Source organism: Etheostoma cragini, chromosome 1 (assembly GCF_013103735.1).
Source record: "Etheostoma cragini isolate CJK2018 chromosome 1, CSU_Ecrag_1.0, whole genome shotgun sequence".
Taxonomy (NCBI): domain Eukaryota; kingdom Metazoa; phylum Chordata; class Actinopteri; order Perciformes; family Percidae; genus Etheostoma; species Etheostoma cragini.
In genome coordinates this window covers 13,277,455-13,289,768 of record NC_048407.1, presented here as the reverse complement: position 1 = coordinate 13,289,768, position 12,314 = coordinate 13,277,455, and positions in this window count along the sequence as shown.

Here is a 12,314-nt window from a genome sequence, read left to right as displayed (position 1 = left end):
GAGTGCCCTTAACCTGCAAAGATCTTCGCTCTCTCAACACATCAGTTTAGCCAAAGAATAAACAGATATGCACTCTCTGCTTTAGTTCAACGCGGAGCTGAAGGGCAGTTCATACCTGCAGTGTTTTCTCTGCCAAATACTAATTTATACAATGTGAAAAATGGTGCCTGCTATTAAAGGGGGCATGACTTCTGGGATGTGTGGAATGTGGACTGTATTTGTATTTAGCTCTGAATCAAACTCAAAACTAGACAGAAGACCTCGGTCATCGTTTGAATGATCAGTAATTGTCTGCAGAGCTAGCAAGCCACAGACAACAAAAGCCATTTGTGAAAGCATGAATGAATGGCAGAGACTGCAAAGTAGTCACGCTGCCTCTAGCATGCCAGTTCAACCGCATTTATCCCTGAGAATACTTGTGTGATTTTTATTTTGGAACAGAATGAGAGTGAAATGAAGGTTGTGGAGAAATGAAAAAGTTCAAAACTTGAAAAGTTTGCATCTAGGTGCTAAACATTCCTAGGAGCTAAATAGTTATCCCTTTTACACCTACATAAACAAGTTATGGGAACCTCTGATCTGTATTTAGTAAAGCAGTGCAAAGTAACAAAAGACCATTTCCCTGACCAGAGGGTGTAAAAGCCACAGTGCAGAGACAGAGGGTGTGTTGGCCTTATAAATCCAAGTGACAGGCTCTGACCCCCACCCATCACCACAGAAATGATTGATTCTGTTCTCTGGACTCAAAGTGTGTGCTGCCTCTGTCCTGCTGAGGAGACTCTTCTGTCAGAGTACACAGAAAACAAACAGTGCATAATTGTTTAGTTGAATCATCTGTGTGTGCATCTGAACTATGTCACATTTGAGGACTTATTTTGGACTTCAACCAATAAATTGGGGCCATCATGTTCATTTGTCAGGACAATTGATTGATCAATAATCCTTTTTGTACGTTGTACTTTTTAGCCACATAAAAGTTAGGTAGCCTGTGTTCACAACCAATTGAGTTAAATTCCTAGATTAAAAAAAAGAGAATATATCACGTGGTCTCCATGGTCTTCACACCTCGAGTTCAGATTATAATGTCAACTGATGTTTCTCAAAAAGCTCAGAATTAGTAACTTATTCTGTTGTCTGTTTTGAGTCCATGCATTTTGTTTTCAGTGGTTAGTTTTGTGGTGGTGCCATTCTTTTGTAGAATCAGAGTTGCATCTTTAAGGTTTTGATAACTTGGGCTTAGGTATTTAGGCCTATGTCTCATGGTTTAGGTTGTGGGTCGTCTCAAATTGCTAGGCTTATCTCCACAGTACTGTGGATAGGTAAGATAGACAACAATAATATACAAATTTTTTGATTACAAATACAACACTTGTATGCAGTCAGCATTTTATAGTTTTAGGAAAAGTATTTCAGCCTTTCGATTGGTCTTCTAATTTACACTTCATAGCTAATTGAACAAAAAACAACTGCAAGTTGTCATTTCATTCCTCTGAATGTTTTCTTGCACAATAAAATTCAGAGTGGATTCTCAAAAAATGTGGGTTGAGTGTTCGGTGCATTCAGAAAGACAGGTATGTGTAGGCAAAGAGAGAGATTCGGATTCCAGAAGCATTTTAAAGTGCAAAAAACACTTTTTGTTAACTTTGCTAAATGGTTTTATTATTGTGTTGTTATGTTGCTGCTATGTCTTTTAGATCCATAGTCTTTATTTGTTTGTTGTTGTTTGCAGTCTTGATGGATCAATTCATTAACTTAAAGTGGTCTGGATTCCTTCCCTTTAAATGCAGCAGTGTGGATGGGGAACTCGTTGTCCTCTGGATTGTGTCGAACCCTGTTAAACTGCTGATTCCTGGGAAAAGGAAACACTGACTAACACACCATTTGTTTTCAGGCATGTGCTAAGGAGCTTGGGGTATGCAGGGAAGGAAAGTGGTCAAAATTCAAAGCTGCTGCCCAACAGGGGGGTCTACCGACCTACCATTTCTTACAATTATGTGAATTCATCTCTCGCCATGTTTGCCTTCTTTGTCTTATGTTATTTAATGAAGCCATATTCTTCCAATCCACGAGAGAGAGTCAAGAGCAAAAATGCACAAACATTTACCAGAACCTCTTCTCTTCAACAGATAAACAGACCCCAATCCCCCCCACCCCCAGTGTTTAAAGGTGACTTTTAAGATATTGAAGAAACAAATGATGGAAGGAGGGATATCGGTGCAAAGTCCACAGAGTTTTGACCATATAAGTAAAGCCTCAGTGATGACTTGTGTGTGTGTGTGTGTGTGTGTGTCTGTGTGTGTGTGTGTGTGTGTGAGATGACCGTAACAAGGTGCGGTTTTGATGGTACTCGTTGCCTGGGACTACATTTCCAGTCTTCTCTGTGATGGTACTCAGTGGTCTCGAAATGATGATGTCACTGTCCGGATAGTTTCCACCACAGCGGCGGGGCTGCGGAGATGAAGCGAGCGTGTGTGCCAGTTAGAGACGTGCAGTCAGAGTGGCTGCGTATGCCTAGGATAGGGGGATGCGTTGAACACAACCACAAAAGAGAGTTGCTGTTTTCATTGGTCTGGTTTTCAGGGCCTCACCGTCTGGGTCAGTGTTATGTAAGTCAATAATGAACCCAACTCCTGCACGTACAGCGGCTGTCCATTTCATAGTATGTTTACTCTTTCTCCCTGAATTTATGGTTACATTGAACATTTGACCTCTCACAGGTCTGTATCACATGCATACATTAGATTAATCCATAATTCAGGTGGAATTAGTCATATTTTAACTGAGAAAGCCAAAACCTCTTGGAAAAATCTTAGTGGTAAGTGAAGTCAAACAGCTGCTCTGTGTTGTCTCCTCCTCTTTCCTGTAATGCAGACAGTTGGAAAACCGCACCAACTGAATATTAAATGTGAGTACAGGATATTTTATTAGTCTAATATTTTTCACTGGCTAATAACTTTGATGAAGACAAAAATAACATGTCAACACGTGACGATGAAGCATTCCTGCTGCTGTGGTTAAACCCCAAACACATGTTCTTAAAGAGACTTGTGTGGGATGTCAGAATTTGTTCTTCAAGAAATATATTACCTCGTTGACAACTTCAAACTATTTGCTGTTAAAACAAATTTTTCTCGAGTATTGGGCATGCTTATCGAGACGTGTTTGTGTAATACATGTTTGCAGGAAGGGTTGCTCAGTTACCTTCTACTGAATGTTGCTAAGGAAATATATTCTGATATTTTTCACGAAAAAAATGATCTTCAAAAGTTTTACTTTCTAGTTTTCATACATTGTCACAAAATATCCCAAATTATTAGGCAATGCGACCTCTCGTCAGTGACCTCGCCTCAGAAACTTCCAGACTTCCTCTTTGGCTCTAAGACACACCGCTGACTGAAGGATCTCCACAACAAACACAAACTTTCATAATGCCTCTCCATGTCATTGCACATTTGCAACAGCAAGCATTAAATATTAGTTTGTCCAGCACATGAGTCCAAAAACTTCTGCATCTACTGTAGATGTCCTGTAATCCACGTCTGCAATGTTTACTTCAACTATGATTCAAACTGATATACAGTGTCCACATACACATTAGCAAAGATCCTTGTTTTCCATACAAGTAGGTAATAAAAACTGGTTAATCCTAGATACGTCATTCCCTCCACCTGTACAGTGTGTGCGCACTTCATACCTCCTGTTGCATCACACTGTCTCAACTGAGTCAGATGAACAGCAGGTCACATAAGAATCTAACGTGTGAACGTGTTCCCATGGTTCACCTTTAAATATGTAACTGGCTTGTGGTTTCTGATATCATCTCCTTAAGGGGAGGATGAGCCTGGTAATTATAGGAGAAAAGAGGCATTAAACACGCACAAACACAAACGTGCATGCACATGCACACTGTCATGATGTCTCGCTTGTTTTTTGTATTGTAATCTATTTAACAGTCTTCAAAGCTGCAAGATGTGACAGATTACCCCGGGTTGACAGTCTGGATATTGTCTGACAAATAACTACAAAGTCAGCCAAGGTGGATGTGAGGCAGCGGACGATGTTTCAAAAAAAGTCCTGATTGTTGTTCTGGGCCTTGGGTCCTTTGTGAGTTTTGCAACTTTACTACCCTCTTAATTGTTACTATTTCTCGTAAGCGTAGCACAAATCAGAAATTTCTGTTACTGGCATGGCTGAGTAAGGAAGCATTAAGTCATGCAGCAAACTATTCTGGGTCTATTACAAGATCATTTTGTTTCCAGGAGTCCAACTTTAAGTGGTGAACCACAATGGTGTTCCTACTTTCGATTTAACAGGGAAAGCTTTGGAAACTTCTTTCAGTTAATTCTTAATTTTTTTCTCCATGCATAAAAGTATTCTTCTGAGTAATAACGTAATAAGGTCTGTCAGTGTGCCCATCCACAGACTATGAGTAATTTTCTCATTGCTTGGTTAGGGTGTTTTGTCTGTGTGCTGCATTGCCACGTGAGTCCCAGCCAACCTAGAGTATTGTTAGAACTCAATAAGCCCTGCAGTTTATAATAACAATAAGTTTCCTTTATTTGGCTCTTAGTCTGAGATGTCAAATACGCTCTCCAGTAAACCATTAACAGTCACATTCAAGTAGCAAATGCAAAGCGCAGTGGTCACAGTGTTTGGCTCTCTGTTGCAAAGCCTGTAAAACGTTTCCCTCAGAAAACAGCACTGTGGCAAATGGTGTGAGGAGGACTGCAATCAGTCTCACATGGAGCCAAATGGAGACAGACTGAGACCAAAAAAGGTAGTGGAGAGGAAAGAGGAGTGCGGGGGATGGAAAAAAAGAAATGTTAATACAATACAAGGTGGTATGATATCCTCGCTCACATAAAATTATTCTTTGATGATGCTGCTGTGATGTAACTGCCTCCACTTTCCCTTTGTGTGAACACCATCTGGATCATTATACGTGAGCTTGAAATACCAGTGTTTTTTTTTTTGTCTGTCAATTTAACTAAAAATTATTCTTCATTACAGTAACATTTTTTCTCCAAACCCACAATAGTTTTTCTAATGTCCAGGTAGCCAGGTAGCCATTTGTTTCTGTATTGAGAAATATAAAAATAAACATGCTGTAAAGACTCTCGGTGAGGTGTTAAGATCACGCGACATCACTGTGTGAACAACAAAGGTTTCAATGTGTGGGAACAGACGCCATTGTCAGAAGAAAACAGTAAATCAGGATTCCTTTGACTTACTGTCCACAGATATAATGTAAAAATCAACATGCAAAGACTTGTAACATGCCCAAGATAGTTTCTAGACAAGACTTGAAACCCTACAGAGTAGAATCCGAGAGTTTTACAAAGTCGGTTTAGTAGCGCTGTATTGACAAGCGTATCCAAAACTTAATTAAATAGTTCTGAGACCCAAAATTTTAAACACTCATTTTTTACTTTACTGAAAAGAACTGAAACGGCTACCTGAAAAGCAGGACAAACTATAAGCTAGATGTTATCTAATTGCAGTAATGTAAAGTATGGGTGATTTGAAAGAAAGGGGTTAACACATTAATACCCAGCCCTGTGTCCCTGGGAATTACTTTCTTATAAACGGAGGGTTCCCTTACCTTAACCAAAAAAGAATAAAAAAAAAATTGAAAGTAAAGTCAAGCTGAACCTAATCCAGAGTTTTAGCAGAATCGTGTAACATCAATGTTCTTTTTGTTTTCCAGACAACCTCAACGTTCTCTCTAATGTTAGTTCTGTAATTTCACTACTTCTCTGTCTTTGCAGGAGAGATCCCAATATGGAGTCCCAACATTATCCCCACCATACCAATGCTGAAGAAATGCCATTACATCCCCCCTGTTAGCCACTGGTAGAACCCATGTCTGGGTGTTAACCGAGACCGGAGCTTTACTCAACAACTACAGTAGACAGCGCATCCACAGCTGCTTTGGCCTTCTTCCACCTTCTTCACCTCTGAATCAGGCCTCCCCTGAGTCAGCCCTGCTGTGCTCATATTGGCACGGCTAATATGGAGGCCAGTGAATAATATCTCGCAGAGGTGTCAAAACAGACACCTAACACAAGTGTGTCTACAAAACCAAAGACAGGGAGGAGAGATTTTGCTGTGAGTATTACACTGAAGTACTTCTTCAATTCTTGTTTCATTTAAGCTTCAAGATCCGGAGGTGACCACGTGTGACACACAAAAGTCAATGTGCTTTTCAGACTGTTTGCTGAGGTGTCTGTGTATTTCTGTGGATGTGTATATTTGTGGAGGTGTCTGACTATGTGCATGTGTTGAGGGGACTGTGGTGGTCTGTACATGATTCTGTTAAAGACCTTTTTCCAGTTAAGGAACAAGCCACACTATTTTCTAAGCTTGCATCTCAAATGACAGAGGTTGTCATGGTTGTTGTTGATCATTAATTTAATTTCCACCAAGCCCTACCATAAAATGTTAATAGAAGCAGTGGAGCTTGTCATGCATTTCCCAAAACAGGCTGACCTCACCTGGGACAAAGCAGATTGGTCTCCTCCTTCAAACAGTCCCAGGTGTGCTGGCATGTCCATGTCGTCTAGACAGGAATAAGTGAGTAAGGGTGAGGCTTACAGCAAGGTACAGTTGTGTTCAAAATAATAGCAGTCCAACATCACTAACCTCATAAAGTTTGGTAGAAGTCATATTTCTACATGGCAAATGATTTACTATTAAGTGTTGTAGACAGTCTACAACAGTCATGACATGGATGCTGCTCATTCTGTGTAGTTGAATCTGTAATTGAAAGGGGCATGTTCAAAGTAATAGCAGTGTTGTGTTCAATTAGTGAGGTGATTGATTCTGTGAAGAAACAAATTATGGCCCATATTTAAGTAAGGGAGGGAGCAAATGTTGTGCTTGCTGATTATAGTGCATATTACACTGTACTACTAAATGGGTCGTTCCAGACATTGCTCTGAGGAACAGCGGACTATGATTAAAAAGTTGATTGGAGAGGGGAAAACGTTTAAAGAAGTGGTTTCAAATGCCTTCAAATGGCATCCAAAGCCTGAACGTGGGAAGAAACGGTCAACTACCATTCAAATGGATCAAAGAATAGCCCAAATGGCAAAGGTTCAACCAAGCTCCAGGAAAAGACTTAAAGTCACCTGTGAGCACTGTTACGATTAGAAGAAGGCTATGTGAAGCAAAGAGATCAGCTGGAAGTGGTGGTGTAAACATCATGTTATGGGGATGTTTCTCATACTGTGGTGTTGGGCCTATTTATTACATACAAGGGATCATGGATCAGTTTCAATACATCAAAATGCTTGAAGAGGTCATGTTGCCTTATACTGAAGAGGAAATGCATTTGATATGGGTCTTTCAACAAGACAATGACCCAAAACTGTCTGTTTCTGAGACAAAACCCAGTAATGCAGAGTATTTCTGGACTCTAGTTTATTCGTCCTGGGCTGGAATAGCTGTTCACATGTGCCAGAAGTTGTTTGACTCCATGCAACACAGTTCTTGAAAAATTATGGAACATTAGTGCAGTGATTCAAAGTAAAGCACACCCTTGAGACATTTTTCAGCTTTTGCAGTAAATATTTGAGTTTGTAAAAAAATACGCAAATACTATTTTTTAAACAGCTTAATATGACTTTTTATTCACTTTTTGTAAAGGTGTAGCACAAACCTGATCAACTTTGGTCATGTTTTGATTTGGAATTAAATGCACAGTGTTCCCTATGCATTGATATCATGAAATCAAGAGCTATTCTAAGGATTTAGAACATTTTTCCCTTTTAATTAAACACACTGCTATTATTCTGAACACAACTGTATATAATCAATCATCTTTCCCCTGACTTGTTTGGAAAGTGCTTCTGCATCCTCAGGACTCAGTTGCAAAAAATATTAACTGAAGACAATCAATTTTTTGTGAGTGTTTATGGCGCAAAAAATTAGGAAGTTTTGACAAAGGATTGCAGCTTTGAGCCTTAAAAATCCAAATTTGCAACAAGAGAGATGGAAAGTGCAGACAATTAGAAAAACACCCGGCCCAGAGAGGGCGAGACAATGTATATTTCTTCACTTGCTAGGCTCTCGTAAACCTCCACTCAGCTTCCCTGCAGAGTTGCTGCAGTGAAAGTCTGCTTCATGTCTATGATGTCGTCAGGAAGTAAGATTCAGGCAGGAGAGCAGGAATATACCCTGGTCTGACCTGCTCTATCCTGTGTGCATGCCTACCATAATCTAGAGAAAACCACATATTGTGTAATAAAGCACACATTGAAACACAACATAATGGAAACTGCTTAGTCATGAACGTTTTAAGAGACGACGAGAAATCATCAAGGACATGGATCCAAATTGGCTCAGCAAGTTAGGCAAAAACAGTCTTTGCTACCAAAGGAAATGAATGTATTCACTCACCACCAACACCACCACCACCACCAACAACAACAACAACAACAACATCTTTGTGTGGTCCTGCATGTGTTTTGCCTGACTGTTGGCTGGCTTATTGGTCTGTTTCCCATCTCCTGAAGGCCAGCTAAAGTTCTGTCCACTCAAAGCCCCTCCTTGTCTCCTTCCTTTTTTTGAGGACAACCTACTCAGTGAGACGTGACAAGGCAGGTTGTTACAAGGGTAGCGGTGTGCAAACGCACGTTGCAGACACACCAACCGTGTGAGTAACACGACTGACCAAGGTCAGTCAGAGTGACTCTCTACCTCTCTGCCTTTGGAGCTTACTGTAAGTCCTTTGGAAATGTGACCTGTCTGTGTGAATATTATCACCTTTCCGCCGTCGGCCTAATCATAATTTCATTAATGTGATGAATTGTGGCCTCTGTTTCACAAGACAATAAGTCTTAGTTGGTGTGACAACAGGAAAAGGCACGGACATTTTCGCATGAGTCACAAATTCTGTGCATGTTTGCAAAGCTAATTTAGCAATGTTAACAAAGTGGCTATTTTTAAATTCCAGTGGAATAACAAGATGCAGACTGGTCTCCTCTATTTTTCCATTGGCCTTATTTAAACCACTGGGGCAGTCTGGGAAATTAACCCCACAGGAAATGTTTCTCCCATTCATATTGAGTACATGAACCACGGCCAAAAGGTTGAATGTGTGTGAGGGCAAAGGTGAAATGAGCACACTAGAAGTAAACAGCGTACATCTCCACCAAGAGCCTTTTTTCTCTCTGTTCTGCTTTTCCTCTCACACAAACACACAGTTCACTGCAAAATGGAACACACATGTTACCGTATTAGGGTCATGTTTATTTATACTTGGTGTCATGGTGTGAAAACACAGGTTTCCACGTTCCTGATTGATGGAGAAGACTGCTGCCCTGGAAATGGCACAGCTAATGTCAGGTTTGACTGGAGCAGGTATAAACTGTGCACACACAGCTGTCAGCAGAGGTGGTGGGTGTAGGTTCAGTGATGACAAGGCTTTTCAGTGGGTGTGCTGTTCTTGTATCAGGATGGGCCCAGGGTTAGATAGGTGGGAGAAGTACTAGACCATGTCATGCTTGTCCAAAGCTCTACTTACTTGAAAGTTGTGGCTTGTAGTGACAAACCCACAGAGATTCATCCTATGCTCTATAAATCGTTTTAGGATCTTTGTTGTTCACCGCCAGCATCACTGTATCATACTGTATTTTTCTGGTCCTTCTTCTCCTCCTCTGGACTTTTGACACCGTGTTTGGCTTTCCTTGGGTAAAATTTGACCCTTTTTCAAAGTTTATACATCAGAAATGCTATTCAAAAGTGACATTAAGGATCAGATTTCTACTTTCATTGCATTTTGGGTGATGTATTCAATATCCCAGCATTATCCTGACTAAACTTTGACATACGGTATCTGTGATTAGCCATTACCTTCATTCCTCTAATCTTAACCATAAGTCAAAATCATTCACAATTTCTGCTCTTTTCTCTCACAAAAATTAAGTGTAATTTCATATAAATTAGGATCATTCAATTCAATTCAATTCAATTTTATTTATAGTATAAATTCATAACAAGAGTTATCTTGAGACCCTTTACAGATAGAGTAGGTCTAGACCACACTCCATAAATCACAAGGACCCAACAGTTCTGTCAGTTCCCTCCAGAGCAAGCAACAGTGTGACAGTGGTGAGGAAAAACTTCCTTTTAAGAAGAAACCTGGGACAGACCCAGGCTCTTGGTAGGTGGTCTATGACGGTTGAGATGAAGAGTGGCAATAACAGTCACAATAAAAGATAATGGAACAGTGACTAAAAAAAACAGTAGTTTGTAGTCATTCATGGCATAGCAGGGCCCTGTGCGCCATTACAAGGCACAGCGGAGAGTAGCAGGACGTGGAAGGGCATCGCAGAGCGCAGCATCACAGGACGTGTAACAGGACCACGGCGTCAGCTGCAAACATGATTTAGAGCTTCCCTGATCCAAGGAAACATGCTGGGGGAAAAAGAACATGAGCACTCCGGGGAACAACTCCTCAGAGCTAGGTTAGTGACAGGCATTTCTGGGACATGGCTGCACACAAATGGAAAGATAAAGGAGAGAGGAGCTCAGTGTATCAAAGAATGTCCCCCAGTGGTCTCAAACTATTACAGCATAACCAAGAGAGACCTTTATATAAAAAAATAATTGTAAAACACAAGCATTAAGGGAGTGTAAACGTCTTGCATGACTCAACATATACAGTAATTCAGTTGATGAAGCAATGCCACCAGTGCCCCTCACTTGTCGAAACCTTCGCTGTCACTCTCCAAGGAGCCCCATCCAATCTGGTTTCCATGGTAACTCTCTTTTGTAGCACCGTGTTGTGGAATCTCGAGAAGTGCTTAGTCAGAGTGGTGGGCTCTGCGCGGCCGCCTGCTCTTTGCGACCTCTTACATTTGTCGTCAGCAGACTGGCAGATGATCTTCACATCCTGTGCAGAAAATGAATCAGAAAATGAGTGTGCTGACATCCTTAAATTAGGTTGCTAACTATTTTCCAGCCATTGTTAATGTGTGAAATTCTGCATAACTGCATGTTGTCATGCCTTTGAATGCATAGTGCATTATTCTGTTCATATTTTAACTGGAGTCGGACAGATGGATGGACTGAACGAGCCTATGTATAAACATACATACTTGTTACAAGTGCTGCCCATCTCACCCTCCGCCCTTCTAGTACATGAACCAGCCACCTCCGACTTTCTAACTTTCTGTCTTCTAAACCCTCTCAACTTTCTTTTTTTTCCATCTCTTTATCAGTTGACACATCCCCCCAAAACTTCCCATTTGTATCATCCAGCTGTGGTGATCTGGCTCTCACTCTCTCCCAGCTGCTGTCCACAGTTTGGTGAAACTAGGGTGGAGAACCACATGTTAAAGACAAACACTCCCAAGGCTCTACATGAGTTAATGCTTGGTACAAATTGTGCACTTTTGATTGGTGAGCTTTAGAGGTGAATTTTGTTACATCTGAACAGAGCCAGGGCTAGCTGTTTTACTGTTTCCAGTCCATACTAAGATAAGCTAACCAGCTGCTGGTGTTGGCTTCATGTTTAGCATAAAACAGAGTTTTATCTTGTCATCTTATTCTTGGGAAGAAAGTGAAAACGTGCATTTGCCAACAAACACTGTCCTCTTTTGTTCCACCTAATAATTGCTGTACAGTGGTAAATCCAGTTTACAGAAACATTTTGTTTAGGTAATCTATGCTTTTATTTTTGTACCCTGCAGACTTTCCAAATCAACCTACAGCCTACAAGTTCATTCCCATGCAAATGTACTGCAACTGTGACAGCAAAAGTCACAAAATGTGCTGTGTTAATTGCAATGGTTGTTTAACTGAAGTCCTTTCTATCGTTGTTTTAAAATTAGTGGAAAATTATCATCAACTGAAACCATAAATGAAACATCATTTTAGAAAATTCTCTGCAGTAATGCCAGTTCCAGATTGAGGTGGAGATCAATCACCGGGTTAAAAACCAGAGTGGAGATGTTGAATTATGGATGTATGGAAAGCAGAGACAGATAAAGAAGAAGAGGTGAGGTGAATCACTTTGATATAAACCAGACAGCTTCCCGGAGCCCTCGACAGTGACAGCTCATAAATCTCATAGTGAGACCAAACAGCCCAGGAAATTCGGTCATACCCCAAATACACCATTCTAGTAGGAACTGAATGTCTCTTTTGTTCGCAAATATTTAGACGTTCTTTTGCGCCAGTTCCTCCCAGATACAACATATGTGCACAGTTCAGGGAAAAATGTGTTAATCAGATAACATCATAACATCAGTGAATAAAGAAATTCTTACTTGAAACGGTCCTGTGTTTTAATCCTCAACATTTTGGTG